Genomic DNA, 20,245 nt, shown 5'->3' with positions numbered 1-20,245 from the left:
TGTTATCCCTGTCAAAATCCCTGTTACATTTTTCACAAAAATTTGTATGGAACCACAAAATATCCCAAATACCTAAAGCAATCTTGAGCAAAAAGAATAAAGCTGGAGGCATCACATTTTCTGATTTCAAACTATATTACAATGGTATCATAATCAAAATAGTATGCTACTGGCATAAAGACAGGCACACAGACTAATGGAATAGAATAGAGACCCCAGAAATAAAGCCATATACATACATACTTAACTAATTTTTGATAAAGTTTCCAAGAATATACATTGGAGAAAGAATTGTTTCTTCCGTAAGTGATGTTGGGAAAACTAGAAAGGAAGACAAACTAGAAAACTTTATATGAAGAAAGGAAGGAAGGAAGGAAGGAAGGAAGGAAGGAAGGAAGGGAGGGAGGAAGGAAGGGAGAGAGGAAGGGAGGAAGGAAGGGAGGGAGGAAGGGAGGGAGGAGAGAGGGAGGCAGGGAGGGAAGGAAGGAAGGAAGGAAGGAAGGAAGGAAGGAAGGAACAGAGGGAGGGAAGAGAGAGGGAGGCAGGGAGGGAGGAAGGAAGGAAGGAAAGTTGTACTCTATCTAATCTTATAGTGTATATAAATATCAACTCAGGATGGGCAACACATGTAGACTTAAGACTTGAAACCATAGGGATCCTGGAAAAAAACACAGGTCCCTTGACTTTGATTTTGGCAGTACTTTTTTTGTTTTGTTTTTGGATTTTGTGCCAAAAGCATGGGTAAAAAAAAGCAAAATAAACAAGTGGGATTACATCAAACTAAAGAGTTCTGCATAGCAAAAGAAACCATCAACAAATGAAGACATTCTACACAATGGGAGAAAACATTTGCAAACCATATATCTGATAAAGTGTTAATATTTAAAATATATAAAGAACTCCTACAACTCGATGACAATAACAAGTCTGATTAAAAAAAGGGCAAAGGACCTGAATAAGAAACCTAGATTCATTACTTTGACTTCTCTCTGTTTTATCAGAAGACGCAAACATTTTAGAATTTGAGCATCTTATGCCAAAATCTCTAAAAATACTTATCTCAATATATTTTTACTATTAAAATAATTTGTGTCTAATGGCAAAGCAGTCAATATTAATAAGATTCCTTCAATTTCTACATTATTTGATAAAAATAGCAATAGAAACTCCTAAAATAAACCAAAATGTTTAAATGTTGTATTTGATTTTTATATCTTGATTTGATGCCAATTTTTTAAAAGTTTAGAAAGTTATGTAGTTAATTTAAAGTGTTTAAATCCAATAGCTTTGAAATCTATGAGGTGTTTAGAGATACTATACTAACACTGTTATTTGGAAATGTGAATGATGTGCAAGCAGGCATCAAATGCATTCTAGAGCCAAGCAGGGCCAAGATCCAGCACACACTGGAACAAAAAAAAAACAAAAAAAAAAAAAAACAAGACCATGAGGTATCTGGCTGGGCACATAATGCAAAGTGCTGACTGATTCCAATGATTGCATAGGCTTCCTGTGGTCTCCAGTTAGTCGTGCATGAAGAGCACATCAGAACCAGAGAGGGAGCTGTACACATACGTCTTCTTTCTATGCAATTTCGATTTCAAATATCTACCTCATCTCAGACACTATGACGACTTCTTGATAAGGAGTTGTTGAATGAATCTAAAACAAGCATGACATAGAAAAAGAAACTGAACAAGTGAAAGTCTAATATAAGAGAAACCCTCATATGTTCATTGATTATGGATATGGAAGATTTTCTTGTTTTCCTAATAGATGTATCACACACTGGGCACATCAGGGAAGGATCTAAGAAGTATAATTAAGCAACCATTAATCTTCATTAAGTCCTAGATATAATTAAGTATATTAAATATATATATTTATATATATTTTAAGCTACTGAGAAATCCTTTAAAACTTTCATGGAAGCCATCCAGAAAAGTCAGTTAACAGAAGTTGAAACTTGAAGTTTTTTCCTGATTTTCAAACCATATATTCTGATCTACATTATGCTTTGAAAATATCTGCCTCTTGGTTCTCGGGATTTTCTATACCTTTAGCTATCTCTCTGCCAAAGGACTTTCATATTTGAATCTATTATTTACCATTTTCACCAACTCCAAGTATAATATTTGAATTATCTGAATTATTTTCCTTTACTCAGACCTGTATACTCATGAGCATATTGAGCACATACATATATGTCTGTGTGTGTGTATGTGTGTGGGTATGTGTGAAATGTGATATATAATATATAATATATATGATATATATGACAAATGATATACAGTTAAACAACCACACAGGTTTGGGCTGCTCAGGTCCTCTTGTACTAGTGCTAGGCTTTTACATTGAATGTTTGTTTTCTTTTCACTCGTCTAGTGGAATCAAGTTGTTTGAGGAAGCAATGTGACTGAAGCTTAAATTTTTTAAATTTTCCTGTGGACATACTGGCATTTAGCTTATAAATTTTCATTTGAGATATCATGATGGTAAAGTATTTTATCCTCGATATTGGCAGTTTTAGACAATAATAATAAATGATAATATTGATGAAGCAATATGGTTCTTTTTCTACCCCATTTGATAAACCAAGGCATTATCTTATGATTCCATGACTCAAAACTTATGTCAGTCATTTCAGGGCTAAAGCCTATTTTTAAGAAAGGATGCTAAATTTTCTGAATTGACTGGGTCTTAACTAGGCTAGACCAGCAATAGGATAACATGACCTATTCTCTCCACATTCCATTACAGTAGATACCATGAAAGAAAAAATATCATCAGTATATGCTGGTGTGTATACACATTATATTTCTATTATGAAATTCTGTAAACTGTGAATTTCATGCCACGGGCAATTTTAAGATCAAGTTTGGATTTCAGAACAGCACTCAGATCAATAAGGGGTAAATTAAAGGATGGATTACTGGTCATTAGCCTTCTGAAATAACATAAGCAAGAAATGGTACAAACCTGAGTTATGACAATAGCAGCACAGATGAAAAGAAAATTAATATAACAATGATGTAGAATTGAGCAGTGATGTAGAAATTGGACATTTAGGACTAGTGCTCAAGAGAGTCCCAACTAAGAAGTGCAGGCTTGCACACGATACACGTGGAGACAGTAGTGCATGGGGATAGGCAAGATTTAATAGAATTAAGCATAAATAATTAATACCAGACAAAAATAGGCAGCACCATACAGTAAAGAAAAACAACAGAAAAACATAGAAAGGAGAATCAAAAGGAAGATACCACCAGGGTAAAGAGTAAAAGAAGGGGGTGCCTGGGTGGCTCAGTTGGTTGAGCATCTGACTTGGGCTCAGGTCATGATCTCACGGTTCCTGAGTTGGAGACTTGCATCCTGCTAGCTGCTGTCCGAAAGGAGACTGCTTCGGATCCTCAGATCCTCTGTCTCCTTCTCTGTGTCCCTTCCCCACTCGTGCTCTCTTTCTTTCAAAACTAAATAAACATTTTTTAAAAAGTGTAAGAAGGAAGGAAGCAACAGTGTCGATTGTTGCTGATATTATGAGATCTGAGATATTATCTCTCCAGCCCTGCCACTTTCTCCTGCCAGACTGTGTCATGCATAATGTCCTGTTTTAAAATTCCATCATATCTTCTTTCATACAACACATCTAAAACTCACTGGGATTCATCTCAGCTATTCTGTTGTTGTGTTATCTTTGTCTGATTTTTATAGTTTTTCTAATCTCCATTTTCCTTTTTGGTAAAATATGGTTATTTTATAGTGGGAAAATACAAATACTTATCATCAGATAGTTGTCAGGATTCCATGAGATCACGTGGTAAACCCTGAAGAGTCAGTAGCTATTTAAATGCTTTGCTCAGTTCACCAATTCAAATGGTTATCTCTTCCACAAACACCCTCACAGACACACCCAGAAATGTTTTACCAGCTCCCTGGACATCCTTCAACCCAACATGATGACACATAAAATTAATCATCATTTCCTTTATTTCTTTAAGCACATTTGGTTTAGTTGTTTTAACATATTTTTAATGTCTAGTTTCAAGATTTGTCTGTTAAATCCAACAACAGGTTGTTGCATTCAAAAGCACTTTCCATTGCCTGCTTTATTTCCAGTCTGTGGGTCACTTCTTCCTGTTACTTTGCATGGTTTATAATTTTTAATTTAAAACTAGACATTTTAGAACACATGTTGTAAGAGCTCTGATGTTTCCATTAACCCTCTGGGACTGTTACTACTCTTCACTTGTTTGTTTAGTGACTGACTAGATTATTTTAGTGAAGTCTATTTACACTATGCTGTGAAGCCTCTGATGTTCACAGAGGGCACATTCTTGGACATGGACACTCACACTGGGATGTCACACAGTTTTGTTTATTTTGGCAGGGTTCTCTTCAGCTGCTCTTATTCTCTTACTACACTCCATTGTTCAGCTCCCCTAACTGGTGACTGATTATCAATTATCAAATTTTTGTTTGTGGACCCAGCTTTTGGTGTTTTGTCTAAGACGTCACCACCAAACCCAAGGTCCCTTAAATATTCTTACTTACATGATTTATAGAGAGTTCTTTATTTTCCTCTAATTGTTCCTCTTCCTGCTTTCAAGGATACAAATATCTCTTTTTTTAAGTTTATTTATTTTGAGAGAGAATGTGTGTGTGCGAGTGCACAGAGAAAGGGCAGAGAGAGAGAGAGAGAGAGAGAGAGAGAGAGAGAGAATCTCAAACAGGTTCCATGCTGTGCTGTCAGCATGGAGCCCCATGCCATGCTAGATCTCATGAAGTGTGAGATCATGACCTGGGCCAAAATCAAGAGTCAGACGCTTAACTCACTGCACCACCCAGGCACCCTGGATATGATACATTTTAATACGTCTCAGAGGATTCTAATTTCATAGTTTTTTTGGTTAAGTTTTCTTCTCCTTCTTGGTTGTCTCAGATTATACCAGGGTTAGTTTCTCCATCTTTGTCTTTGTCTTTTATGCTGCTTGTGTTGCCAATCAATGTGATAAATCTTGGTTGTTCATTCTTTTTTAGGAATAAACGTGTGGAATTTCATAATGCAGTTAAAGGGAATTTCCTATTCTGCAGTACACACAGACCTGTTTTTTCCCCAACCTTTTTTCCCATGGGTGGGAAACTGCATGAAAACAAAAGCAGGGTGCAACAGCCAACCTGCTTTATTTGGATGTATTCAGGCAGGGAACTGGCTGTTAGCCTCTACCTCCCCCAAAATGTCAGAATTCCCAGTGTGAAGGAGAGATGAAATAATTTGTGGAGCAGCTGTTGTGTAGAAGAATCTTTAATTAATCCTTCTATTTTTTGTCAGTTCCATACCTAATTCTTCACTTCTACACTAAGACTTCAAAGTATACATCTCGTAAGATTTCAGCAAAGAGTATTCACTGCTGCTTACATGCCACATCACCCCCAGCCCCAGCTGCCACCTGAGTCCTGATGTGGGACTCCCCTGCCACCTATTAGAGTTCCTTCACTTTAGTGCTTCCCCCTTGCTCTCTGTGACACACCTACAGTGGGAATTTAGGAGAGCATTTGAGTACTGGTGTGCATTCCACTACAGACCTGGAAGCCTAAGAATAACTTTAAAATATTCCTTATGTCTTAGAAATTGTAAAACTCCCACATGAAAATGAAAAGAAAGAAAAATAACTGTCAACAAAATATTGCTGAGTTGGCCTAATCATTGTGGGATTTCATAGACTTTGGTTCATATGTGATATTAAGATATAAACTGTTAAAACAAAGAATGACATAAAGGCTATATTGGGCAGTAGATTTCACTCTCAAAACAAATATAACTAAAGCCATAAATTATTTAAAATTCTGCTGAGAAAACAGAAATGAAAATAGTTTCTTAAATCATATTTTTAAAAAATTCACGGTAAAGTAGGGAATAACAGATGAAAATAGTAAAGCCTGTGGTAAAAGCATTACTTGACAAAGCATATTAATCTTCACACATAATTGGGTATAACTAACTCATTTAATTACACTTACATTTTTGAGAAGTAATTTTGAAAACCTCTAAATTGGTCATGGAATTTTTTATATTGACACTAAACACATGGACACCTCAAATTACATTGATTTAACACTATTACCTGTTTACTCAATGCAACTTTGATAGCTCAAGAGAAGTTAACAACAGTACTTATTACTTTGTGAATGCCACCTTAAGTCTAGCTCTACTACTGCCATGTTTTTACTTGTTCTTTATCTCAATTTGTGTTTCTGTATAAAGAAAAAGTAGATAGAAGAAATGAATAAATAAGGACCAACTGTAAAATAATTTGCTGAAGATCTTCTAGAACTAAGAATATTATTTCTGTAGCCAAAAGGTATTTTAACCAACATGCCCGCCATGCAGAAAGTTGTTAATTCAGAATGAAGGAAATCTAGATGATAAGCGGGCTCTCTCTCTCTCTCTCTCTCTCTCTCTTTCTGTAAACACACATGCAAACACATGCATACACACACAACAAATTTTGCACCGATATCTATTTGTCCAAATTTTGTTCAAAATTTGGCACCGATATCTATTTATCGCTGTTATTGCTGGCAAGTTACTTAAGCCCTCTGAGGTTGTTTGTAAACAAGAATAAGAATACCTACTATTGAGACTTTTTGGGAAGACTGAATAAACCTATGAAAACAGGAACAATACAGAGAATACAGATGTAACTCTTATTATTATCATTCAATGTATTTATCAACTGCTGGCAAAATGCCCTAGTCCTAACCAATATCCTGCAGATACAGCAATAAACAGAAGTAGACAAAACTACCTCCCTAATGAAACTTGCAAGTTACTGGGGAAGAAACCGGAAGGAAGGAACAGATCCTTACTGAGGATGTAAAAGAGTGTGAGAGGAGCAGTCTGGGGGGGGGGGGGGAGGGAGGGGAATCAAAAATTCAAGTTTAGACAGCTGATTCATGTTTAGATACCCAAAGATGAAGTCAACTGTTAGATATATAAAACTTGAGTTCAACAAGTGTAGATTGAAAATAGAAATATGAGAGTCAGTAACAAATCCTATAGATGATATTTGAAGTCAGAAGTCTGGATGAGATCACCAAGACAGAAAAGAGGGAGAAGTCCTAAGTGATGAGGATTCAATACCAATGCAATTAAGTGATTAACTGTATTTCCCATTAAAATGAGCCAGCAAAGGGAACAGAGAAGTGCACAGAGAGGAGGAGCAGGGGAACTGGGTGAGTGAGTTATCCTAAAAGGGGATGAAGAACATGATGAGACAGTCAGGTGGACAAATGAAGGCAGTGGTTGGAGTATGAAGATGTTCTCTTCTAATTGTTCTCATTTTCTCATTAGAATAAGAAGCAATGTCATTAACTGAGGGTGACGATGGGCAAGGCGTGTGGGAGGCTGGAAGGAAAAATCATTGTAAAGCACTTACAGGAATGGCTGGCATATGGTAGATTAACATTTTATTATTGCTGTTGCTGTTCTTGTTACTTCTGCTACTGTTACAACTATATATTTTTAAACCAAGACCTCCTACAAACAATGTTTCAGCCAAAAATAATAACCTTAGTAAATGAAATTCTGGATAGTATGGTAAATATTAGTAGGAGTTTGTATGTGGAGGACAGTTGGATCTTATTGCATCTCTGAAACTGTGCCCACTCCGGACACACTTCTCTTCCCTTCCTTGGTTAGCAACTAACTATTGTTCTTTTTAGCTGCTGAAAACCTTCTTTGGTCACTTTAAATTACTTCTTCAAGTATAAATCCTGCTTTATACATTCGAATTGCAGGCAAGTTTCTCATAATCAAAATAAATCCAAATTGCTCTTTCTTTAAAAAGATGTATGCTATTCTTTTTTAAAATTTTTTTTTTAATGTTTATTTATTTTTGAGACAGAGAGAGACAGAGCATGAACAGGGGAGGGTCAGAGAGAGAGGGAGACACAGAATCTGAAACAGGCTCTGGGCTCCAAGCTGTCAGCACAGAGCCTGATGCGGGGCTTGAACCCACGGACCGCGAGATCATGACCTGGGCCGAAGTCGGACGTTCAACTGACTGAGCCACCCAGGCACCCTGATGTATGCTATTCTGAAAGAAGTTGGAAAAGCAATTAATGTAACATAAATTATACTTATGTTTTTATTAATATCAACTGTATTTACAAAGTGCTATATTCACTTGAAATAAAAACTTAGAAATGTGTACTTATCCATGTAAATATAACCACATTTTGATATAATAGTTTAAAATACTACACTGGATTTTCCTGGGCCTGTGTACAGTACTAGTCACACATTTTCCCCTTCTTTCCCAGAAAGGATAGAAAACAATTTTCTTTCGCTTGAATAGTTTTTTCTGCAAGTTATTTGTATATGTATATAGAGAGAAGAGACTATAGACAATGGGGTCAGTGAATAGAATTGAGTGAACTAGGTGTTTAAAATGTCCCTGGTCCCTGGATTTTAGTAGTTCTGTCACTTTCTCCTACATTTAGGTTGAGGTAGGAACGAAGTTACTCACATCTATTTATTCACCACTCTTGTTTTATTGCACACATGATGTGCTGGAACTGATGATCTAAACTCACTATTAAACAATTTACCTTTTTAAAAATACTTTGGGACAAGAATAAGTTGTTGACTCATATTAAACATTCTGTAATTTTGGATTAGTATTAGAGTGTAGAACTTTATCTCCTATTTTCTCTTCATATAGATATTTATAGATTTCAATATTCTCCAGTCCCATTTAAAGTCCATGCAGGACATGTGCATTGCCTCTCAGTTTGAAGGAGGTGGTTGGTTATGAGAGCACTCACACATGGGGGTTTAACAAATTCTCATTTCTGCTATCTTCTTGCAGTGTTATCTATGGACCAAAGTCAGGCAGCTATCACTCTAAATTGCTCTCTTCTTAATGTAGATCTTCAGGATAGGTGATGTGGAATGCTTACCTTTTATGACTAAAGGGTGGGCAGTAATTAGTATAGCTGTAGCTACAGAAAAGATAGGAAAATTGCTAAGTTTGTAGACTTGAGATGTCATGATTGAGGAAAAACAACATAGTAAATCACATTGTTGTAACATTAAAAGCCAAAACAATTAGCAGCAGCATTGCCCAGAATCAGGAAAACCTCAAATTCCTTTTCGCTAATGCTGGCTGGCTTGCACGTTTCAAAAAATGATACCATGTGTTGAACTTGCAAGACTGTTGAACTTGCAGGCAGCAGTTACTACAGATTGTGGCACATGACCTAAGTAGAGCCATTATTATTATTATTGGTAGTAGTAGTATTTATTTATTTATTTATTTATTTTTTAATTTTTTTTCAATATATGAAGTTTATTGTCAAATTGGTTTCCATAAAACAACCAGTGTTCATCCCAACAGGTACCCTCCTCAATACCCATCACCCACCCTCCCCTCCCTCCCACCCCCCATCAACCCTCAGTTTGTTCTCAGTTTTTAAGTCTCTTATGCTTTGGCTCTCTTCCACTCTAACCTCTTTTTTTTTTCTTCCCCTCCCCCATGGGTTTCTGTTAAGTTTCTCAGGATCCACATAAGAGTGAAATCATATGGTATCTGTCTTTCTCTGTATGGCTTATTTCACTTAGTAGTAGTATTTAAATGTTTGTTTTGAGAGAGAGAAAGAACACTAGCAGGGGAGGAACAGAGAGAGAGAAAAAGAGAGGAATCCCAAGCAGGCTTTGCACTGTCAGTGCAGAGCCCAATGCAGGGCTTGAACTCACGAACCGTGAGATCATGACCTGAGCCGAAACCAAGAGTTGGACATTTAACTGACCCCCTACTGACTCCTCAGAACTGAAGTCACACAAAGAAGGACCATTAGCATCTAATCTTTACAAAACTGAAATGCCAGCATTCCCAGGTTGAACGGGCCAACTAGGACACCCATGAAGGTTAAAATGAACAAACACATGTGCAAACAAACTGATGCTTGGCCAAATGCTGAATTGATAGTACTTAAAATAGCATCTGTCACATGCTAGATCCTAAATAAACACCTCCTAAATCCATATTCACTTGGCCAGTATTGATTGGATATCTTCTCTGTGCCAGGTACTGTGGTAGGTTACCACAGGGGTAACCTGTGGGTTACCAGGGGTAACTCCAGGGGTGCATCACCTTCATAAATAGTAAAATACAATAACTGCTATAAGAGAATGATAAATGCTACAGAAAGTGTCTAGAGATATCCTATAACATTTCCCGGAAAAGAAGATATTTGATCTAAAATGTGAGCGCTGAATAGGAGTTCACAAGATGGAATGACATTGGAAAAAGGCAATGGAAGCAGATAGAACATATGTAAGACTTTGTGAGGTGTTATAAAGGATTTCCTTTATAGGAAAGGAAACAGAGATTGAGCACGGCGTATAAATTTTATTGTATAGCACAAAAAAGGTGATCCAACATACTCTCTATGACAATTTCCTAGAGAAAATAAGTTTTAAAAAAGTTTCTAAAGATTTTAAAACTTGGAATAACTTCCGTTTCACACAAGGAAAGTAAAGTCTCTTAATGCTACTGGCTGGCAATATTTGGGCTAATTATTAGGCATTATGGAAGGGTCAGACTGCCTGGAAGTTGTCTTCACTATGTCCATGAAGGCCCCTTTTGGGATCATGATATCTAGTTACCAGGGTTGCTATTTCAAGTGCCCTTTAGGGACTACAATAATCCCAGTGGTCACTGTAGCAGAAGACTGGCCAGGTGGACATGTCAGGGACTTTAAAGGTTGGGAGGAGTCGCATGGGGAAGATAGAATGTCGTATTGCGGCTATACAAGAATGAAGACTGCATGGACTGTGATTAGTAGCATATAACAATAACAGCAAAGGAGCATTTATAGTGATTTGGATATTAAGTGTAAATTGTACCAGTTTTTGTATCTAGCACTGCACTGTTAGGGAAAATCTGCTCAGACCTGCTCAGTGCTCAAAAGCATTTTGGAATTTTGATTAGGAACGACCGGCTTATAATTTAATATTGTATTTAATGAGGCAACCATTTTTATCAAATATTTAAATACACTGTTTTCATTAAAAATGAAATAGGACTTTTGGAACATGTATAACATTTTAATCTAATATCATTGATATCACAAATTATCTAAACAGTTCTATGATATATATGATTTGATTTAGTATTCACAACAATGTTATCAACTAGATTTGTACTTGCATTTGACATACATTTAAAAAATTTTTTTAATGTTTTAATTTATTTTTGAAAGCAAGAGAGAGACAGAGCATGAGTGGGGGAGGAGCAGAGAGAGAGGGAGATACAGAATTCGAAGCAGGCTCCAAGCTCTGAACTGTCAGCATAGAGCCTGATGCGGGGCTCAAACTCACGAACTGTGAGATCATGACCTGAGCTGAAGCCAGACGCTCAACTGGCTGAGCCACCCAGGTGCCCCATTTGAAAAAATTTAACAAACTGATTAAGGTTACTTACCATGAAATGACAAAAACAGAAATACGGCATTCTTTTATTCTCAAGTACAACGTTTCACTCACTCTTCTATAAAGCCTTATTGACTGGATTGAAATTTGAAATGTGGGCCTACTCACTTACAATTTTAAGAAATTATCATGGTGAAAAAGGAACACTGTTAATGCTTTATTTAAGATTACTGATGGCAATTCCAATGTTCAACCATCATCATTTTCTCTAACATATTTATTTCTATAATTAGTAGAAAGGGTTATATGGGATATCATTTTGGAACCAAATTATATGGCATGTCGAAATATTCAGATTTAATTCTTTTTAATATTTATTTACTTATTTACTTTGAGAGAATAAAAGAGGGTGAGAGAGAGAGAGAGCGCACACATATTTGTGCAGGGTAGGGGCAGAGAGATGGAAAGAGAGAATCCTAAGCAGGTTCCATGCTGTCAGCGAAGGGCCTGTCATGGGGTTCCATCTCACCAACTGTGAGATCATGACCTGAGCCAAAATCAAGAGTCCAATGCTCAACTGACTGAGCCACCAGGCACCTCCAGATATTCAGATTTAAATATGTAACCCACAACTGATTTTTAACAGCAATAAATAGTCACTTTCAGTAGCCATTTGTGGACTCTGCAAAGTATTTAATAGACTTACTGCTTGAAATTCAAAAAAGGACAGATAAGACTTAAAGGAAAAGAAAATTGAAATGGGAGATATATTTGGTATTGTTAGGAGTCAAGACAATAAAACCTTAAAGTATAATTTAAATAACAGCTTCAGATAGTTAAAAACAAACAAAAATTTCAAACTGCTAATCAAATATCTCCTGATAGTGAGCCTGACAGAGTAATTGCCTTCTTAGTCATGAAGTATATGCCTTAAAATGTAGTCATAGGCCCAGACTTGAAAGTAAACATTCTTATAAGCAAATCACTATTAATATCAAGCATTTGCAAATGATGTGCACTGCTATTGAAATAGCTATTCATAGATGTTCACATCATGGTTGAGTTCTTCTAGATCTCTTCTCTGCACACTTCCCCTGCTTCTACCCTGGCAGAGATGTAATTAGCATATGCCTTCAATTGAAGAAAAAATTTTAAAGATCCATTAATTATTGTTAAATTTTCATTATGCGTAAAGCCACTGGAATGGAAAGATTGGAAATGGAACTGTATTCCTAACGTTGAAAGCCATGATTGTTTTATTATCTTTGCAACTTCATGAGAATTTTACAAAAAAGGTGAGCCAATTCTCTATTGAATGTGTATATCCATAGTAACAGTGACTTCAATCTTTTGTATTTCAGCATTTAAAATCTTATGCCAAATTCTTCATTTGGTTGTATTTGATTATGAATTTTTTATTCTTTGGATACTAATGAAAGCCACAAATTACTGTTATTCATTGTAATTCCTTTGTTATTTTTCTAAACCTGAGTGTTATAGACAGAAGCACTTAAATCAATTTTATAAGAATTTATTGATATTTAAATGTTCAATGATTCATATTAAGAAGGCATATTAAGAAGGCAAATTAAGAATACAGTTTGAGTATTTAAGATAGTAATAGAATATTATGTGCATTTTCATAATTCCTCATATTATTGACGGTGTTGAAATTTACCTAAGCCCCGTGCTCTTTGAAAACTGTGATTAAGAAACTCCCACCCTTTTGTGTTGCAGGAAGTGGTTTACTGCAATGACCTACCCTTCCCCAGGTGAATTAGACAAGACTTGAGGATAATATCCTTGTTTACCTAGGACAAGGTTAAGCACAGATCCTCCAAATTCCCATTCTTTGGTTTTGGAAGTCTTTGGAAAAAAGTCCTCCAGATTTGTTCTGTTTAACAGTTATCTGATGTCAAGACCCTGTCCAATGAAGAGCTGACTGCCCCTGGGACCCCACTGTCTTCTCACAAGTATTTACCCCAGGTTTTTGGATCTTTGTATCCTGTCTTGACTGGGGATATTAGGATCCACTGTGGTGAGTCACATATTCTTTTTTTTTTTCTAAGTTTATTTATTTTCAGAGAAAGAACGCACGTGTGCCTAGGTGCAAGCCAGTGGGGGAGGGGAAGAGAGAGAGGGAGAGAGAGAAAATCCCAAGCAGGCTCCACTCTAGGAATCTTAGGATATTTCAGTGACCTCAAGAAAGAAAGAATTCACCCAAATTTATAGGTACTGCAGGTGAAATCTTATTGCAAGTTCTTGACTTAGCTTCCTAACCTCAAGTGACTTTTAAAAGTTCAATCTGGTATTTCTTATGAAAGACTCTAGCAAAACAAAATTATCATTCTTGTTCAACCTATGTAAAAAATAATCAGGCAAATTTAGTGAGTCTGACTTTATTTTGTGATCAACAATAACATTTTCTTGAGATTGTCTTTGATCAAGGGAAAGGAAGAATGACTGTAAAGAAAAATTTTGTGTTTCAATAGAAAACCTGGCATGTCCTTCTGAGTTATCATATTATGGTATTGTTCATTTCTTGGGTTATTTTTGCTACTCCTTTTAAGTTGGAAGTATCTGATAATGATGCAAACTCTGTATTTTCTGATAAAGATTCCAGTGACTTTTTATTTCACTTGGAAAAACCTGGAAAAACCAGTTTTGTTACCTGTAACTTGGATTAGATCCTGTCACTTTGTACAAATTAGCAATGCTTACTAAACTTTTAATTCTTCCAGTGTTCTTTAATATCTGGCTACAATTGTCCAAACTAATTTCCAAATTTTCCCCTTGCTTCCTGGATTTGTCATCAAACAACTAAAACCTGACTGCTATATTGTTAATGGTCCCTACAAAGCAACTGATAGCCAAGAGAAACATTTGAGGATCAACTGTCCAATCATGATGCCTGCTCATCTGACTCCCCACACCTGGTTCTTTTCAGTCTTTTCTACTCCTTACTAAGGAGCCCTTTCTTTCTAATCTTACAGATTCTTGCAGATCTTATGGTTGGAGCATTCTCCCTATTGCAGTAGTCTTTTCGAAATAAGCTTCTCCTTACATAAGTTTGATTTTTTTTAATTTGACACTATCTTTTGTTATATTTCTTTATCTGGAATTATCTTTTCTGCTAGTCATCCAGAATCGAGATTGTCCTCATGTTTAAAACCTAAATATATGACCTGTTATCTCTGAAGCTTTCTCTGATCTCCCAGTTAAAATTAATTGCAAGTTTATTTGAACTTGTATGTTTCACTTGTTCAATCTCCCTTTATAAGACTTGTTTACTAATTTTGTGCCAACTTAAATTCCTAGTTTCTTAATCAGGAAATTCTTTTTTGCAGTCTCTTGAGAAGACTGAATATCCTGAATATTGTTTTTTTTTTTTTTCTTCATGTATTGATATAATCAATTACTTTCCCCTGCTCACCCTATGGGTAAGGTGGTGTTTTAGACACATTTTGAGCCACACACATCTACTAATTTATTATATATATTTGGAAACTAATAATTTCTCTACCCCACAGGACTTCAAAAATCATAAGTGACCTTATAATCTGTCATATAGGTGCTCTTTCTCTTTACTCGAATGTGTTCAAGTTAGTTTTTTTCTGAATATGTAAATGTTCATTTTAAATTGTAAATATAAGATTGCAATTATTTGATTTCTGTCAAATTTTTGACATATTCTAGTTAATATATCAACAAAAAGCGATTTTTAATTATGCTACAGTATATGTCTATAAATGTTTCTTGATCCCTCCATGCTCATTTTTTTATATGCCATGAAAATAAGTGTAAAGAAATAAATAACTTAGGAGGAGTTCCTGTCTATAATGATTATATCATTTCCTAGGAAATGCTGTCAAAAACTTGGTCCCTGTATGTTTCTGATCAGTTTTTCTTTTATTTGTAATTTCAGCACTATACCAAATTATGAAAACTCTTATTTGAGACTTAGCTTGGTTGCTAGAACCACCTTGACATCTGTTACTGAAGCAACAAAATCCCTGCCTTGTTCTATATACTTGAGTATCTATTTTCTGAAGGAATGCAGTGATAGGCAAGAATGAGATTAATGGGAACAGTTGGAAAATAATCAAATAGGTGGCATCACATGTAGAATAGTCCCAACACTAAGGATATCTGCCTTAAGTTGGAGAATATATTAGTGTTCAGACAATTTGCTGTAGCAAAGGCACCCAAAAATATAGAACAAAATAGAAATGTATTCATCTTTCACATGGAAGAACAGAAATAGTAGGTCCAGAGTTGGTAGGGAGATTCCCATCTCTGTGTTGAAGGTATCTATTTCAGAGTGACCTGGGGATGGTGCAAAGCAGCTATCTAGGTATAGAAGTACTGGGAAAGCACACATATATTCCTCTGAACACATGAGCTTAAAGTGGACATCGTGTCTTCTATTTCATTGGTGAATAAATATATATATATATGTTCACAATAGACTGCATAAGAGGCTGGGAATTATCTCTAGTCATGGGCAGTTCTGCTATTATATAGGGCAAGGATAAATATTAGAGGGTAATTATGGATCTCTGCCCTTAAAACCAAAATAATCAGAGGTAAATCTGTAGTGATTTAAATCCGTATGGAGCAGTTATGCCTACAATCTATGTATTTTCAGCACCAGTTCAACCTAGGATCTACAGTAAGGAATATGGTGAGAGAAAAATAAGATGCACAATAGAGTAAGCATACCTTGATCTACCTTGTTCTGGTTATTCAGGAAGGCCTGGGGAAAATTCAAAGTAGCATACAATATTTAACTTGCAAGTGGAGGAGTTAAATACACACACACACACACACACACACACACACACACACTAAAACAAGCTCATGATTTCTGGTTTCGTAGTCCCATTTTGGACCAGAACTACAGGCTGCCCTTAGCCACCAGAGACTTAGCACTTTAAACTGAGCCTGGATTTTGGGGAATGACTTAATATTTTAAAAGACAAAACTATGATACGTTTGAGTAAAGATAGTTCTTTTAAGTTTATACAAACCCCATCAGACAGATGGAGATTTTAAAAAAATGTATCAAAGATAAGGCAAAGCAACAGACTTTTAATATGCTTATTTAAAATGAGCATAATTTTCAAAGCCTAAGAATTATGGTATTAATTATTAGGGCTAGGTTATCCATTGAGGTATGATCTTTCCTGTGGTCTTACTGTTATTCTATCATACAATATTGAACTTAATCATATCCTCAGACCTTGAAAACTTCATGAAATGCTAAATTTTCCTCCAAATCTGACTAAACCCAAGTTATGTTAATTTAATTAAAACTAAAATTATACTCAATTATTCTTTTTATTTTACTTATTTTAATAATGATTGTGACTCACCACTCTTGTCTTTTTGAATATTTCTATTTATAATTACATCAATAAAATGTCAAAATAATCCATTTAGTTAGGATAAAATAAGCTTCAGAAGTTATTGAAAGGTTATCAACAAAATGTTTTAACTTTGTACAGACTATTATAAAGCTCTCTGGAGTATTTATATGGATATTTTTCAAAACTTGAAATATCAAGCAAGTAAATCAGTGGGCTTCTGATATCAGATAAAATGGTCACTAACTTATGCTTTTGGGTTTCTCCCATATAATTTACTCCAGAAAAATTGCAGAAGCAATAAAGAAACATAGATTTGAAGGATTAATATTAAAGAGTAAAAGATTAGGGAGATCAAGGGTACTATCAACAGGAACACATATGTTGTGAGTGTAAGAGAGAGGCAGTGGAGAGACGGTAAATTTACAACTTCCTTGCAGAAAGGTGAATTGCAGCAGAAGGCTACAATTGAAAGAGGTTTAAAATTCTGACCTTAGAAACACATTTTCTAGGGCATGCCATTGTTTGCTATCATCACCATAGAAATGTTTAGTAATGTCCTAAGAATTGGCCCTGATTTCCTGAATTGCTAGTAGAACAAGTATAAAAGAAGGGTGGGAAGTTCCTGGCTTCACATCCACCTCCTCCAAATTCAAGAAAACTTGATATATGCCATTAAGATAGAAGGTTTTTCTGGGTGGTTCTTTTCCTGAGTAATTTTTAAAAGAAATTGCTAATTATCTTCCAGAATCTATTCAAACTTTCTTGACTTTAATGATAGAGACACTTACATTTTAGCAGGGCACAACTCCACCCAAATACTGTATTTCTTAGCTTCCCATGAAACGAGATGTGGCAATATGATATAGTTCTGGTCAGTGGAATATGTGCAAATGGGATTTATAACTTCTAGATTATATCTTTTAGAAAGGATAATTTCCTGTCCTTCCCACGACCCCCCTTCCTTGCTGGTATAGAAATGACAACACGAAACTTTTTATCCTTAGTCTGAGGGCCACTTTTTATCCTTAGTCGTTCTTTTTGTGGTGAAGAAATATCCTAGTAGCTCTACATTAATTCTCCTTTGAAATATAAGTAAGAGAGGAATAAAATTCTTTTGCATATAATCTATTGTAACTTTGGGTCTCCTTGATACAGAAACTTAACCTTAGACCCTATGTAATTCAGGATTAATGTGGTCAGGTTGAATTGCAAGACATGACATTGGGGGTTCTGGAGATTCGTGAGTCTGGTGCTTATTCCCTATATGTCCTTAAGACCTGCCACCTACCAAAAAGGGTGGATAATACCACCACGGGGATACAAGTTCACAAAACAAAATAATCCTACCTGAGAAGTAAACCCACTATAAAGAAAAATAACAAATATAACACATGATGTTAAATATTTTAAACAGTTAAGACTCTAACCCAAATGATAAATTTTATGAAAGTTTATTATGGAAGATTAATAGCAATTAAAAAACTGAAAAGATGATAAAGTAGAATTGTTACAGTGGATAAGAAAAAATGCTAGTTAGAAACTGCTAAAAATGAGTAAATGATCTGGAAAAACATATACAGAATTTTATAAACGTCAACAGGAAAAGATAATGAGATAAATATTAAATTGGGAAGAAGAAGTAGAATTGCCAGCATTTAGGCATAGGATACCAAAGTGAGAGCAAAGGTTTGAATAAATAATAGTAAACTTATAAAATGTATAAAGTTTAAAATCTCATAGCATAACAATTTATAGAATGCCAAATTCCCTAGTTAAAGGAAATCTATACATACATATGTTATATTGAAATTTAAGTTTGTCAAAGACAAAGAGCAAATTCCATAAACTTCCAAAGTGAGAAATTTTTTGCATTTTTGCAAAAAAATAGAAATAGCTACAGGTAACTATTTACTTTATGTAAAGTTATTATAATCTCAAATCAGATAAAGACAATACAAAAAGGAAAATTAAAAATCCATTCCTCTCATGAATACAGATAAAAACCCTTAGATAAAATAAAAAAGTGAATCAGTGTACTAAAATTAATGTATCCTAATCCTATAAGATTTATCCCCCAAAGTCTTTGCTGATTCAACATAAAATAGTTAACATTGTAACTCACATTAATGGACCAAAGAAGAAAAAGTAGCTATCATAGGTATAATTAAAGCATTTGATAAAGAGCCAAATGTTATAAAAAGGAAATTTTCCTCATATGGAAAAGGTTATGCACCAAATACCCCTATAGACACACATAAGAACAAGAGGAATACAGGGATTCTCATTAGCACAGCCACTCTTAACATAGTACTGAATGTCCTGGTTACAGTATAAGAATAATGGAAGGAAGGAAGGGTGGCAGGGAGAAATGGAGAGAGACAGAAACATAAAGAGATGAAAAAAAAAAGTGAATGAAGAAGAGAAAGAAAAAAAAGAATCGGAGTGTAAGGATTGAAAGGGATTAGATTAAAATGTCATTATTTGCAAAGAATATACTCATCTATGTAGAAAAAAACCATCAAAAGCTACTAGAACTGGTGAGATAGTTGAATAGTAGTTTATTTGTATAGAAATCTGAGGTCTCCAATTATGCTCAGCTAAAGAAGCATGATAGAGCAAATTACTTCCAAAAAGAAACTGCTTTATAGTGCAGTAATAGAAAATAATTAAAGTCAAATAACTCCCCCATCAATATGGGAGTGGGTGGTGGGGCGGGGTTTGTTGGATAGCAATGACTGAGTGTAATGGCACTTGCATCTTTACTAAAATAGTCCAATGGTGTGCTGGGAAGTTTTTCTAGCTCTTTTGGCCAGGTTTTATTGTCATCCCGAAGACTTTAATTTATGCAATATCCCATATAAAACTATTTTATAAATAAACCTGAAGCCTGAAACTGAAAAGAGAAACTGATCTGATTATTGGTACCAGTACTGAAAGCAAGGCTTTGGTCCATTATTAAGGATGTGAGGAATACAAGCAAGGCGGCCTGGCTGATTGCAACAATACCGGGGAGCTCATAAAAAGAAAAGGACAGCATCAAGGTGTTAAACTCTCAAGTAGACTTGGGGTCAGGAAACTAGGACACTTCTTTCTTTTTTCTTTCAGCCACAAGACTTATGTCCTTGAAAATCTGATTCATAGTTTTACCTTGCATGTTCCTAAAATACAGCATATGCTGAATTCAAAGACACATGAAGTCTCCTATATAAAAATACATTGATTGTTATACAGTGAAATATCAAAATTCAAAATGTACTTGGCATAATTGAAGGAAGTCTACAAATGACTTTTTGCATCTAATCAAACTAGTAGCTGTGAAATTCATACGCAAACACATATTTCAAGTCCAGCCTCACTCAGAGCTATTAAATAAAATATAAAAATATATGTGTCTAAAATTGTACCTCTATGTTTCCTCCTTTTATTCACTTGAAGTCTTTTA

Source organism: Panthera leo, chromosome B1 (genome assembly GCF_018350215.1).
Source record: "Panthera leo isolate Ple1 chromosome B1, P.leo_Ple1_pat1.1, whole genome shotgun sequence".
Lineage (NCBI taxonomy): Eukaryota > Metazoa > Chordata > Mammalia > Carnivora > Felidae > Panthera > Panthera leo.
This window is presented reverse-complemented; position numbering follows the sequence as displayed.